Below are 15,361 nucleotides of genomic sequence, written 5' to 3'. Positions count from 1 at the left end.
ATCCGATCAACGCGCTCGACTCTGTAGCGTGCTGGTAGGGCGGGCCTCCTCCTGAGCTTCAGCTGTCCGGCTTGTTTGTCGTAGCTGACGTGAATTAGCTTAATTGGAAACTAGAAGCCTGTTGAAGATGTAAAGGCACAATAACAGCTGGACGTCTTAATTACTCAGCATTGATTAAACATCAGCATCACAGACAGTCTGTCTCTGTCACTCTCGCTGGATGAACAGCAGGCAGAACAAAGCACTTTATCTGAGTGAATTTCATTATTCAAAAGTTATTGACATTTCATTAATTGGGAACTGGTCATTAAACAGCTGAGTTACTCGATCGACTCATTAAGGTAAATTTCAGCAGCAGGTAATTCATTTTAAATATAAGGAGGAGCAGTTTGGTGAACTGACATTTACTCAATCTGATAAATAAAGTGAACACAAAATAAACCAGCCAGCAGTAAATTACATTTTCAAACTCTGTTTAATGTGATGGAGTTACTTGTAGTGCAACACAGTCGTCTGCAGTTGGTACGTGTTTACTGACTGTAAAAGAAAAAAGGACTTTACTTATCCCAGAAGATCAATAAAAATATTAATAACACGCTAAAAAAAGTAAAAGAACATCATCAAATTGAATAAAATGTGACAATTTATCTGACAAAAAGCATAAAAAGATGATGTAAACGTTTGAATATAACACAATAAACATCAAAAATAATTTCATAAAGAAAAATAAAAACTGAATCAAAAGTAGTTTTAAATGTTGGCAGATTCTCTGAAGCTCTAAAACTCTGATGTTTCTACTGTACCTGTCTTTTATGGGCTGAAATAATAAAGCAGATTCTGCTACAGCTCCTGTGTTCAGCCACAACACTGAACCGGTGAAGTCAGTCACATCATGTCATCACAGCGCTGCCTGCCGGGCAGCGAGAGAACAGTCGGTACTTGAAGCTGAGGCTCTGACTGGTCCGAACATCTGCAGTACAGCCAGACTTGAGGGGTCCTACTGGCATGTGGCGTTTGCAGTGACCAAAAGAGCTTCTGGGTCAACCAATGACCCGGCGACATGGACACGACCGACTCCACTTATCTGATCCTGTGGGTGGACCCATGTAGAGCAAACCTGCAGGCTCACGGTCACACAGAGCATCGGTGTTTGCAGCTGCACGCTGCTCAGAGAGCCCATGCTAGCCCCCGTCTACCTCGGAAAACTAGCCGCCTAGCCAAGGCTCTACATAAGGCTCTGACCAATCGAAGAAGGCGACGTGGTCGGATGAAACTTGCTTCCTATATTTTTTATGGCCAGGTCTTTCTGCGTTGTTTTCCTGGGGTAGAGACAGCAGCACGATGCACTATAGGAAGAAGATGAGCCAAGGGGGGGTTTGGTAAGCTTCATTCCTTTTGACCTCCCTCTCTATGACAGCATGTCAAACACGCTTCACGCAGCCACTTCTGCACGTCTGGCACATATTTCCTGATCATTGCAACACTTTCTTTAACAGATATTGTTTCTTAAACCTTTGCAACAATCTCAGTGTCATAAATTATGTGATTTACTTCAAAGCCGTGTGATGATTCTGCCCCCTGCTGGATCGAGCTCATCACTGCAGCTTAGACTGAAATCTTTGACCCGTCTACACGTCGACTACAGAATGGACTATTCATGGGCCCGTCCGCCTCAGGCTAGCTTTATGTAAGCGTGTCCTCCCCACACCATCCACAGTAACACAAACCAGTCTTTGTGCTCTGCATCCTGTAGTCCTGACACAGCAAATTAAAACCTGAACACACACACACAGACACACACACTGAAACAGCAACATGGGCTGGATGTTGGCAAATTATCAGGAACGGCACCCTGTCTTTAACTTTGAAAGCAGATCCCGGTCTGACCTGCATTCCAGCCGCAATCAGAACAGTGAACTCATGCAGGGGCTGCGGTGGGAGTGGAGGTCTGGGCTTGATCTAAGACACAGGAACCGCAAGCCGGGAGAGCCAGCACGGCAGGGTTTGGCACCGGCTAGCTAGGTGGCCTCCTGGGGCATCACTCGCTTGAAAAGGGAGAAGAAAGATTTTGTCATTGCTCTGGATATCCTGTGAAGTTAAAGTGGTGTCCACAGAGCCCAACTCACCCACAGTTTCACATAACCACGCTGTGATTACTCAGTGTGCACTTTTGTTTTAAATATTACAGCTTCATCGTCTCTTGATGGTTAGTAGAGCGCCTGCTCAGGTCACTCTGGGTTTGTTTGGCCTGAATTTTGAGCACAGAGAACCATTAACACCGACATCTGTGGATGAACACGAACTACGATGGCAGCGTCATTTTGAGTGACATCTTCCTGAGCTGCTGTTAAATGACAGCAAACATGCAGCCCACCTCTAAGAGTACAGAATAAAATATCTGATTTCTATCTAGGAAACGAGCATTATCCATGAATGTGCTATTAATTGAATCACACTGAGTTTTCCCACAGGTGTGGGCCTGCTGATGTAAAGCATTTTCACTGCGGTGTCATAAAACCAAGCCAAGTCTCGTCCTCGGTCATTTAACCATCGCTGAAACCCGGACAGGCGTCTGTGTGTGTGCCGGGTCTCTCTGTGCTCCACTTCCTGTTACCTGACTCGTCACACCTGAGTCCCTGCTGGTGCGTTCGGATCCTTTCCACCTGCGTTTAAGTACATGCTGATGTGGGCTCAACCTTTCCTGCTGCTCCTTTATATCTAAATGTTTCCACAGCAGAGGAAAGAAAATGTGTTTGTCACAGAGTTTTAGTAGCTTCATTAACAGTTCATGAACGTTTCTGTAACGTGCAGCAGAAAAACACACAGGATGATTTCGGTAAGCTGGCTTCAAACGAGACCAGGAACCTGTACTGTGGCGCAGGTGAGCAAAATTAAAACATAATTCAAAGCGTTCAGTAAATTTGAATAAGGTCAGTGAGTTCAATCGGCACATTAAAGCTCAGAGAGCGACGCTGTTGTTTTAAAGTCACTGGCAGCCGACGGGGAATAAAATCTGGAGTGAAGTTGCTCTTAATAATAAATGTCTCTGTCCTTGTTTTGAAGCCTCAGGTGGAGTTTCTGGTCCGGCTGCTTCCTCCTGCTCCGCCTGTTTGCAAACACCTGTTTGTGCTAACTCAGTTGTCTCGTTACCTGCTCTGAGCCTGTTCACCTGTTGCTTGTAGAAACCTCCAGTGCTACTCACCAGTCAAAGGAATGCCTTACCTGCTCATCCGCCCACCTGCTCCACCAATTTTCCAATTTCACAGTGTAAACCTGTGTTTGTGTTTAAACCTCCACGATGACCAGAGTGCGTGTGATGTGTGGAAAAAGTGTCACGGACTACGTTTCACGTTTCTACCAAAACGTCGCTGCCCCCGCCTGTTAGCGCCTGTTAGCTGCTCATCCGCCCACCTGCTCCTCCAATTTTCCAATTTCACAGCGTAAACATGTGTTTGTGTTTAAACCTCCACGATGACCAGAGTGCGTGTGATGTGTGGAAAAAGTGTCACGGACTACGTTTCACGTTTCTACCAAAACGTCGCTGCGCTCGCCTGTTAGCGCCTGTTAGTGCCTGTTAGCTGCTCATCCGCCCACCTGCTCCTCCAATTTTCCAATTTCACAGCGTAAACCTGTGTTTGTGTTTAAACCTCCACGATGACCAGAGTCCGTGTGATGTGTGGAAAAAGTGTCACGGACTACGTTTCACGTTTCTACCAAAACGTCGCTGCCCCCGCCTGTTAGCGCCTGTTAGCGCCTGTTAGCTGCTCATCCGCCCACCTGCTCCACCAATTTTCCAATTTCACAGCGTAAACCTGTGTTTGTGTTTAAACCTCCACGATGACCAGAGTGCGTGTGATGTGTGGAAAAAGTGTCACGGACTACGTTTCACGTTTCTACCAAAACGTCGCTGCCCCCGCCTGTTAGCGCCTGTTAGCGCCTGTTAGCGCCTGTTAGCTGCTCATCCGCCCACCTGCTCCACCAATTTTCCAATTTCACAGCGTAAACCTGTGTTTGCGTTTAAACCTCCACCATGACCAGAGTGCGTGTGATGTGTGGAAAAAGTGTCACGGACTACGTTTCACGTTTCTACCAAAATGTCGCTGCGCTCGCCTGTTAGCGCCTGTTAGCGCCTGTTAGCTGCTCATCCACCCACCTGCTCCACCAATTTTCCAATTTCACAGCGTAAACCTGTGTTTGCGTTTAAACCTCCACGATGACCAGAGTGCGTGTGATGTGTGGAAAAAGTGTCACGGACTACGTTTCACGTTTCTACCAAAACGTCGCTGCCCCCGCCTGTTAGCACCTGTTAGCGCCTGTTAGCGCCTGTTAGCTGCTCATCCGCCCACCTGCTCCACCAATTTTCCAATTTCATAGCGTAAACCTGTGTTTGTGTTTAAACCTCCACGATGACCAGAGTGCGTGTGATGTGTGCAAAAAATGTCACGGACTACGTTTCACATTTCTACCAAAACGTTGCTGCGCCCGCCTGTTAGCGCCCGCCTGTTAGCTCCTGTTAGCGCCGCTAACAACCCGCCTGTTGTGTTTTGTTCCTGTGACGATGAAGCAAACGCTGATAATAAACACGTCTTTTCCGCTGCGAGCTCTGCACGTGTAAATAACTTAAAGAACTGAAAGTGAAGTCAAAGCCCTCGTTTACGAGTGCTCAGCTGTCTGCCTGGTCCAGATATTTCATCAAATGCTTGGCAGACCTCTCCAGCAGTATCAGGAGACCACTGCAAGGAAGAACACTCTTGAAACAAATTGCATTAGCTTGCAAACTTGTGATTATTTGACTGCTTTGGTGAGTACCTGTATTAATATGAATTGAAACTCCATTTTTAGACGGGATATCACTCGAGCGACTCGATCTCGGCCTGTGCTGAGGACGCCCAGGTGTTCTCGCTGCTTATTCACCTTCACCGTGCAGCCAGCGGAGGCGTCCCAGTGGATATGTAAAGTGTGACAGATCGCTTTATTGATGGTCTTCACGTGCTGCTGTCTTGTCTGCTGGTTAATGAGGCTGGCAGAGCCCCCACCTGACAGCGCTGTGCTGCTCTTAGTGCAGCCTCGCTCCTGCAGAGGTGTCGGCCACTGACCCGAAAACAGCTCGAGGCAGGAAACAGAACTCTGCCTTCTTTAGAGGATTAATAAAGAAAATGAAATCAAACTGTCTTCAAGCAGACTGGAATAATATGCATTTGATTAATGGCCCAGCTGAGCCGCAGGGCTGTGATAAATGCCCTTCCTGTCTGTGTAGTCTCAGATGAAGTCTACCTGACAGCTGGTGGCTGGCAGTGGGGAAACTGGTTCTGACTCACCGAACAGAACGCCGCATTATTCTGCAAAACTCTGCTTTCTCAGCTATAAAACTGCCACAAGTCCACGTTTCAGCCACTACACACTGCATCACTCACCCCGATCCATCATCCTCCCGTTTCGTCTTACCTGACTTGACCCGTGGGAACAAAATCCCACAGAAGCAGAAGTGGGGATGTCGACCAGATGTTCATTTGACAAACCAAACATGTGGTTTTCATCTGTGATGTTGTTTGAAAATAGTTTTGATCCATCCATCTATCCATTTAGCCTTTTCTATGTCTCAGCCACTCGGCCTGCAGTCTAAGCAGAGATGCTCAAACCTCCTCCAGCTCCTCTGGGAGATATGGAGGAACTGGCCAAAAGATAAGATTTCTCCAGCATGTCCAAAGATCTAAAGGATAAATCTCAATTTATTGCTTCCAAATGAAAAAAGGCTGAACATTTCTGTTTTGTGATCCTCTTTTGGTTTCTAAACGTGTTTCTACCCAGAAAAGAGCAAAAACATTGAATCTTGTTGGGAAACACAAAATACAAAAACCCAAAGAGCAAATCCTGATAACACGATGTTCATATAGAGAAAAACCAATGAAGAATGAAATGATATCAGTGGACTGGACTAAACATCTGCAGTATGGTGCATGAAGCAGGTGAAGGTCCGCCATCCTTTGACATTCACTGCATTTCCCAATGAAGGAAAAGATGATAATGTGACAGATGGTCATGTAAAATGGAACCAGTTTTAGAACCAGAACCTTTCTGGAAAAGAAAAAAGAAAGAGAAGTAGAGACACTATCTCTAGTTTCAAGATTAGGCTTCAAACTTTCCTTTTTGCTAAAGCATATAGTTAGAGCTGGACCAGGTGACCCTGAATCCTCCCTTATTTATGCTGCAATAGACGTAGGCTGCCGGGGGATTCCCATGATGCACTGGGTGTTTCTTCTTCACTCTTCATGTGTTAACCCTTTAAAGCCGGTCAGAGCAGCACGCTCCGTTTTGCGTAACTACTTTTAAATCCCGGTAGCTCTGCAACCACGTGAGCTAGCGCAATAATTTTTTTTGCATATGAAACCGGAGGAGTTGTACTTACATCTTATGCCATCAGCTTGTCCTCGGTCACAGTTTCCTTCCACATATAGTTTTGCAAAAACTGCATAAAAAGCACTTGCAGCAACAAAAACATAATATTCCAGAAACACGCTTTGCCGATCCGATCAGCTGTTTGTAACACTTCCTACGTTAGAATAGACGTCAGCGTGAGCTATTGCATATTCGCCATTACCTGCCCGAAACAGGAAGTGACGTCATTTTCGCGGAAATGTAGTTTTTTACCATCAGGGCCTCATGAGCCTATACTGGTGTTTTTAAAAGTTATCTTTGACTTTATGACTTTCTGTGTGGTTTCTGGGATGCTTAGGACTCATATTGCACTGCTGGAAATAGTTTATTTTGATGCATATGCTGCTTTTTTGCAAATTTGCATTATAATATTTATTTTCGTTTTTCCTGCAGTATATAAAAATTGGTGTATTTCAAAAATAAAACTATGAAGACACTCAAAATAAATTTCCTGTGGTGGGAAACTATTTTGTGCAACTTTTTTGTATTTACAGTTTTGAGGGATAAGCCTCTTAAATTTCTCTAACTAGAAATATATGTTAAAAAAACAAAAACATAGTAGTTTATTGCACTTTATTGCAATTTATATAATTTCTATGCACTTAATGCAGACATATTATTAAAATCTGGGCTATAATGGTTGTATTGATGTATAGCAACTTGAAATGCTCCCAAAAATGGCTCCACAGCATGTAAACATATAATATAAGCTCTGGTGGACTTGGTTCTATGGTAGGTCTTAAAGGGTTAACAGACCTCTCTGCACTGAATCATACTTGTTATTAATCTCTGTCTCTCTTCCACAGCATGTCTTTGTCCTGTCTTCCTTCTCTTGCCCCAACCCAGCCGGAGGTTTCTTCCTGTTAAAAGGGAGTTTTTCCTTCCCACTGTCACCAAAGTGCTTGCTCATAGGGAGTCATATGATTGTTGGGTTTTTCTCTGTATGTATTATTGTAGGGTCGACCTTACAGTATAAAGCGCCTTGAGGCGACTGTTGTTGTGATCTGGCGCTGTGTAAATAAAACTGAATTTAAGATGGAGAAGAAAATGGACTCAAAAACAAAGTGGAACAAGCCGTACTGCTGTCGTCCTGGGTCTCTGATCCAAAGGTCCGTGCGTTGGGATCCTGATTTTAATATTTTGGTGTGTGAGTTATTAGCTCTCTGTGTTTAGTCTTTATCCTCTCTGGCCTTTTTCAGTTGCTCCCCTGTGTCCTTTTTGTCTTGTTGTCAAGTTTCCATCTCTGTTTGGTTTTATTTTGCTAGTCTTTTATCTCTTTAGTTTCGTTTCCTTGTCTGATTACTTAGACTCAGTTCACCTGTGTCTCGTTTCTCCAGCTGTTTCCTCTCTCGCTAATTATCTCATGTGTGTTTGTGTGTGACCAAACGAGACGGCGTGCTCATGCTGTTCATCTGGTTCCTGAACATAATCTCAGCTGGTTTACGCATCTCTTGGTTTGCTTTCAGCAAAGACAAAAAAAAGCAAAGGTCAAAAGACATTTTCTGGACAACTTGGTTCATGTCAGAACGTTTTACAGTTTCTCTGTATTTGAGTTTTTCTGAGATGTCAAACTGGTGAAAACAGAAACACTTCAGAACAAAACCAAGAAGAAGAAATATAATGTAATTTGAAGTGACTTTTTTATTAGGGAGGATTTGTTTGTTGTTGACTGCAGTGTTAAAATAAGTTCTTTAAAAAGAACAAAATGATATAAAATGAAACAACATGAGCAAAGAGCACAAACATGTTGAGGGATTGGCTGTGTTAGTTCAGTGAGACAGTAAAAACTAGTGTACACTCATGTCTGCATTTTATTTTTACGCAGGAGTGCTGCCACGTGTCTGACCAGCGTGGTTATTCAGTAGTTCAACGAAAGGCTTCAGTTAGTGAAGAGTGAGGAAATAAATCGTGTCCACGTTTCCAGTTTTGTCTTGTTACACAATATTTTAAATTTAAAAAGCAAACAAAACATTTTCGGAAATATTTGTGGCTGTTTTTTGCTTGTTTGTTTGGTTTGTTTGGTTTTTTCAACTCAATCAAGTTTGAGATGCCTGATTTAAAGGAACCGTCAAAGCCCTCGGGACGGCGCAGGAACCATCTGAGATCATGTTTGGATGTTGATGAGAGAAGTCACTGATTAAGCTTGCTTGGGGTACTGATGATGGAGATAAGAACCAACAGCTAAATGATAAAACGTCCCTTGTTATGAAGGTTAAATTATCTATAGATGAGGCTGCAGAAAAGTTTATCTGTGCTGTGAAGTTGGACACATCGGTCTGTGGGGACGGGCTCACTGCTGGAGCCTCTGCTGGATGTTAGAAGAACTGCAGGTTTTGGTGCTGGCCTCGTTTTGTCAGTCGTGGGAGTTTCCATCTTGATTAAATCTTAACTACTGTGGTGCAAATAAAGAGGCGCACCAGTCTCTGTAAAGCATGAGGTGATTGAACCACAGCAGTCTGACAGCAGCACCTAACAGCACATTTGTGGCTTGAGTAACATTTTGTCAGGTATTGTGAAACTTTGATGCTATGAGTCATTTCATCCCGATGAAAGCTTAATTACGTCTTAATACACAGATGGTAAATTCATTAGGAACAGCCCGCTTTGAGCCAAAATCTTAGTGACGACAGGCAGCGACAGAGCCGGCAGGTACAAACCAACGGGAGACGAATGAAGAGCTGAAAGCTCGAATGGACCACCCGGCTGGAAGCGGCCAACCTGATTGGTCTGTGTTTCTGTCAACTGGCTATCAGCTAAAGTGGGTGACGGATATTTTCTGCCTTCGGTGATGCAAAGCTTCATTTATGATCTGCACAGTCTGGATTTATTTTTCCATTGTTTATGTGCTGGAAGTCGCTGGCTAGGCTTCACCTGGCAGGTTTCAAAACACGCGTATATTAATTACAGGTCATGCATACGTTTCTCTTTTCCTTTAACATATGAGTGACTTAAGCTTTCGTGCAGGTCACCGCACAGAGAAATGTGATTTTCCCTGAGAAAATAAAGCCTTAGACGCACAAAACGAGCCGCTGCTTTGGCCGGTGGCGTTCAAAATCTCACCGCAGACTGGCCCGACTATAAACACTGTCAGGTTCTCATTAATCTGTATACCTGCAGGTCAAAACATTAAGACCACTTAAACCACTGCATAAACAGCATGAAAGATTCAACTGGATATTTCATGCTCCATAAATGCTTCACAATGTCTGACAGCAGAACAGGATGCAGAGCCGTGCCAAAACCTTCCCAAGAAGACAGAGCTCTCCATTCCGATCTTCTTCCTTCCTGTTTTTATCCCTGCAGTCATCGCGGGGTTGATCTCATGTGCATGTGATGTCAGTTTATTTCAAACTTAGCAGCAGTTTTAGTCTGGAATAACTAATCATTTCATGTCCTTAGTGACAACTGATGATGCTCACTGGAAAAGTTGTGCAGGGGTTGAGTTTCTTCTTAACTGTTTCTCCTGACAGGAAGCTAAATACAACTGAGAAACCTCTGAGCTGCAATTTTACAGCTTTGATTGAAAGCATGAATGTTTCAGCTCCAGCCGATTTAAAAGGAACGCTTTAGATTCAGAAAATATTCTCACAGCTCAAAGTGACAACGGCACAATGCCGCTTTGTCCCACCAACAGATCAAACCTCTAAATCATCAGAGGTACTGAAAGGTAAAGCAGCAAAGTGGAAGCACAGAGCGGTGGTATTTTCACAGCTTTGTTTTGTTTAAAGCATTCAACTTTTGATTGGCGATCTCTTATTCAAAAACCAAAAGTTCTACTGCAGCGTGAGTCCAACCTGGAATAAACGCTGCCTGCAGACAACAAGTTTGAGGTGAAAACATCTTCTGAAACATGCTGAACCTTTTAATCCTGCTGTCAGAGTAATAACCAACCATTGTCTCCTGGTTATTTTGATACAGCATCCTCCAGGGAGGAAAAACCGCAGTTCCTCTGCACTGCCACTAGAGGCTGGCTCCAAAAGCGAGTCAGTCCCCACAGACACCCAACGTTTGGCCTCAACGCTTGTTACAGTTTCAGCTCCTAGTTACAGTATGTAAAATTTCTGTTTTCTTACCCCTCCCAGATTTTAAGTGTGTCCAGCTACGGTGGCTCCTGTAGGACAGTTTTAGACAGACAAGACATATAAAGTGCTACATTTAGATTGTAGCCCATGATGGCCACAGCTGGCAGATGTGTTTCTACTACTGTTTACCTGTGTGCCTTATAGTCTAACGTATTTGTTTTACTGAGTGAACATCTGGATTAGTCTGTCATTGATCAATAAATGTGTTTGTTTTTTTCTATTCTATTCATACAGCTCACTAGCCTAGCTTACTAGCATTAGCTTCTGGGTAAATAAGCCACAATGGTAGCAGCTAAAAACACTGAGGCTTGAAAATCCAGACTTAGGAAACCAACTGGTGATGTCAAGGTTCCTGTGTACATCTTTGCTATACAGTCTTTGGACCCCTTGAGTTGAAATTATGCAAAATAAAATCCCCAAACTGACAAGCTGAGCATTTTTCATGAGGACATTGTAACGACGATGGTGATAGCCGAGCAGACTGAGAGGTGATGGGAGCGTGGCCGGGCGGGTGTGCAGGCAGCAGAGCTTCGAGTCAGACTAAGGCTGCTGTGTTTTTCATAGCACCTCCAGCAAATCCAGTTTTAAGTTGACGGGTGGAGCTTCACCCCATCCACATGTCCTTCAGGAGATTTCTTTGCCTTCATTGACGAGCATGCAGCTACAGGCAGCTCTTAGTTACAGTATATGAAATTTTCACCTCTAGATGATCAAAATGTTTAATCAGGAAGTGGGTGGGGCTTCTGTGATGATTCCATTCTAGGGTTATCCCCTCTTGTTGACATTCAAAAATAAGAACAAAAAAAAAAGAAAAAAAAAAAAAAAAAAAATAAGAACAAATTGATGCAACTGAAGATTTAGAGCAACTTTCTGCTTACAGGAATGAGTTGTACATACGATGACCTCATCATTTGTAAGTTTGACCATGTTTAATATGAATATTCACCATTAGAACAGGTGGAATTAAAGAAAACCAGGAAAACCACGCATGCAAGTGGCTATCCTAAAACCCAGAGTGCAGTTTCAGCTGTTCGAGCTCATGGACAAAGCGCCGTCCTGAGCAGAAGAGCTGAGATTTTTCCCCCTGCAGTAGAAATATGTCGGCTGTATTGTAAGCTGTGACTGCTTGAAGCTGCTGTACGTGTCAGCAGGAGAGAAAGCCTGTTTCCTTTATTATTGTGTGCCTGCGAGAACCTTGTCTGCTAAATACATCCTTTCACTATTTAACGGCTGAGTGGAGAGACAGATGAAGGGAAGGAGGAAGTCGACAAACGTGGATAATATTCGTGTCCTGGGGACATCACGCTGTACATCTACGACGTTTTCCTGCTGAGAGCAAAATGATCGCTGTCGTGGTCTTCATAATTATCTCTGCTATCTGTTATACTCTCGAGGTTTTTCCCTGCTTTTGTGTTTTTGAATGTTGGTTTGACTTCTCCTCCTTCTGGTTTTCTCTGACTGGGTGACTTCTGCCTCTTTCTATTGGCTCCGTGTTTTTTGCTTTAGGTTGTCAGCTTCTTTGAGCCGACGTACGCCATCGCTCAACATTTTGCTTTCATTAGTTGTGGTACAGTTCCTGAACAAACACCAACCTACAGGACTGAAGCAAAGGAGCCAAAGCTGCAGTTCCTCTACCGTCCAGCAGAGGCAGCAGTGAGTCAGTCCCCATAGACTCCCATGTTAAAGCTTTACAGCAGAAATAAACATGTTTACAGCCGGATACACAAACTGATTTGTTCTATAGACAATATCCTCCTTCATAACAGCTGCACAGGGGAGAAGATGTTTCCTGTTTAAATTAGATTAAGGCTTAAAGTTTGCATGATTAGGGGCGTGGCCTCTGTTTGTTTGTATTTTTAATGACACTGTCTGACCAATAATATGGCTGCTGTGAGGTTACTGTACTAACAGACCGTCCAACATGTCTAAGCTCCAGAGCACTAATTATCATCTGCACAGTTCATTGATGAAACTAGCTAACCAAGCTTGCTAGCATTAGCTGAATGCAGAGTTCAGGACTAGTAAAGAAAAATCCTTAAGTTTGCTGTGAATTCCTTCAAGAGATTTCTGCATTTTTATCATAAAAGCAAGAAACATTATTATTGTTTATTTCATGTTTTTTTGCACATGTGCTGTAAATCAGGTTTCCCACACACTACACCACTCGTTAAGTGGGCGTGTCTGTCGATCCCTCCACAGTTTGCAGCTCCATCCAGGAAATGATACCCATTACATAGAGGTGGCATGAAGTAGTGAGCAGCAGAAATGAAGTGCATTTTGAGTCACCTCAAACCTTCAGAACATCACTGTGCATAAGTTGCATTACTTTGGATATTCTGAGCATAATTTGGGGCTTCAATAACACCACAGTTACCTCATATCACTTTTATGCATCATTAAAGAAAACGCCAAAGTCTCCTGTCGTGAGTCTCCAGCTAATGATGACACGACTAACACTCAGATATGGATGCAAAAGCAGTTGAGGAAAACAAATTGGCCTGGGTAGGAAACCAGTCCGACGGCCTCTGGATTCACTCCCAAACGCCGGGGCTCGTCTGTGGCTAATGAGCGGGGCTACAACATGTCGCTAACAAGCAGAAAATATTATCAGAAAGGAACAGCCTGAAACGCAGACGGAGACTCAATTTGATGTAGCCGTCCCCAACTGTGGAGGCTTCAGCGTGCCGAGCGAAAGGAGGAGCAGCAGTAATGATGTCTAATGATAGAAACTAGTTAAACCTCCAGATGTGGGTCCCAGAGAGCGCGCCAGCCAGACATCCATCTCTGGATCCTGTGTTTATTTTAAGGCTTGTTCACTCTATATGTTACTCTAGCCCTCTGCAGCTGGCCTGACTGACTTCCTTTGTTCACAGTAACCCACCACCACCACCACCACCCGCGACCCCAACCCCTCTCCTCCTCCTGCCTGTACTTTTATTTTTCCTGGCAGCGCTCACCTCCTGCAGCTCTTTTAGTCTGTCAGAGCAAAAGCACAATACCGTGGGAGGGAAGCAGAGGAGATACCTCTCCATGCAAATCATAACCACATGCTTCTCCTTGCTTCCAAATTTCTGCTTTTCCTCTTATTTTTTCACTCTTGTCCTTTGCTCCTCTCACCTTTCTCCTAGAAGAGCTTACAGGCAACATTTGCAGAGCGCTTCAGCATCGAACGCTCAGATACTTTATTCATTTCAGCATCTCTCGCTTCATTCTGAACGTATAAAATCCAGATTTTTCTAGTTTTTACTCATTCTCATCCTCATTCTCCACTCTCCCTCCCCTGTAAACTTAAAGGCTCATAATATTTGCTCAAGGAAGTAAAGCGAATAGGAAAAGTATTTCTTGGCTCAGCATGGTAAGGGCAGCGTGTCTGCCCCCATCCCCCCAAATCATATCCAGATGGAGCATAAAAAAGGAAGGCGTCATGGATTAGCTGGAGGTAGCTGCCATGTAAATGGATGTTTCCTGTTTGTGTTATTCTGGTAAATACAGATCTATTCGCAAAGGCCGAGGCGAGGCTCTTTATCGTAGCAGCGCGTCTGCAAATAACAGCAGCAGGTCAGGCGGCGTCGGCTTCAGCCGCCGGATGAAGAGTGGTGTTTACCACCCAGTTGTACACAGAGCTGGTAGAAACCATGTTCGTGGGGGTTAAACTCAAGCTGTGTGCCTCAGCTGCTTCTTCTGCTACAGTAATATCATTAGAAACAGTCTGCATTTGTTAGGCTGAAATACTGTAAATCTTCTAAAAGTTGCCAGAAAAGCCTTCAGTTGATCTAAAACGCTGCAGTGTGGCGACGGCAGCGAGAAAGAGAGTTCTTCCATATTAGCATCTCTTCACTGGCTGAGAGGGAAACAACCTGTGATAATAACAGAAACATGGGATCAGGTAAAAACAGACATTTAAAGTATTTTTACAGGACGTTATTTTACACTATGTCTACTTTGTACGGAGCCCCTCTGATGACATGGTCCAAAAAATAAATAATACTACTTCGTGCCCTCGAAATAGCATAATGTGCGCACAAAACACTTGACCGATAACCGTGATCCTTCCCAGGCCCTCGCAGTTGGTTGACAATAAAATCTATCCCGGCGTCCAGAGGTGGGTAGTAACGAGTTACATTTACTTGAGTAAGTTTTTGAAAAAATGTACTTTTTAAGTACCTTTTTTGCACGATACTTTTTACTTTTACTTGAGTACATTTGTGAAGAAGAAACGGTACTTTTACTCCGCTACATTTGCAAAATTTGACTCGTTACTTTATAAAAAATAATTAGTTTAACACATTAGATAACGTGCCGCCAGTGGAGTTTCCGGTAACTTTTTTACCAATGAGATGTGGCCATGCAGTCACATGACCAGTTTGAAACTGTGGCGGGCAGAGCGGCCCAAGCGTTTCAAAGTAGCGAGACACGGAAAGAAGAAACCCGTGAATACATGGCAGAGCCAGTCGTCTACGCTAGAGCTGAAGAGGATGAACACCTTTGGCCTCACATACAAAGGATGTTTTGCTTAAAAGCAGCACAAAAGAAGAGCTTTGTCTTCAGCGACCTGGACGCCACCGGCCCTGCCAGTTGACCGGTCACACCCTCACACACACCTGGCGCCGATCAAGCCTCGTCAGAGGAGCTACAAAGCAGTGTGGCTGCGAGCTCCTCGACGCTGGATCGTTGAGTAACTACCCGTCAGTGTTTCAAAATGCATTTGTAGTTCATTCCCAGCCTAAAATAAAACTCAATCATACTGTCTCTGTCCACGGTGAATAGGTTTAGCCTACTCTCATGCTTATGTCTCTACGCAGTTGTCCAGGAATTGTATCAATATGATGTGCGCACGTTATCTA

The 15,361-nt window shown here is 44.0% G+C and overlaps 1 long non-coding RNA gene across 1 annotated transcript; it reads left to right on the top strand.

Moving 5' to 3' along the window:
- Positions 1-11,351: 11,351 nt before the first annotated feature.
- On the top strand, positions 11,352-12,918 carry LOC148106236 (uncharacterized). Its single transcript, XR_015719300.1, has 3 exons — positions 11,352-11,430; positions 12,024-12,170; positions 12,717-12,918. It is a non-coding gene; the product is annotated as an uncharacterized LOC148106236 (long non-coding RNA).
- The last annotated feature ends 2,443 nt before the right edge of the window (positions 12,919-15,361 follow it).

The sequence above is a fragment of the Neolamprologus brichardi genome, chromosome 1 (genome assembly GCF_056152115.1).
Source record: "Neolamprologus brichardi isolate AB-2024 chromosome 1, ASM5615211v1, whole genome shotgun sequence".
NCBI classification, from domain to species: domain Eukaryota; kingdom Metazoa; phylum Chordata; class Actinopteri; order Cichliformes; family Cichlidae; genus Neolamprologus; species Neolamprologus brichardi.
Note: the sequence above shows the minus strand (reverse complement) of the source record. Positions and strands in the feature narration are given on the sequence as shown.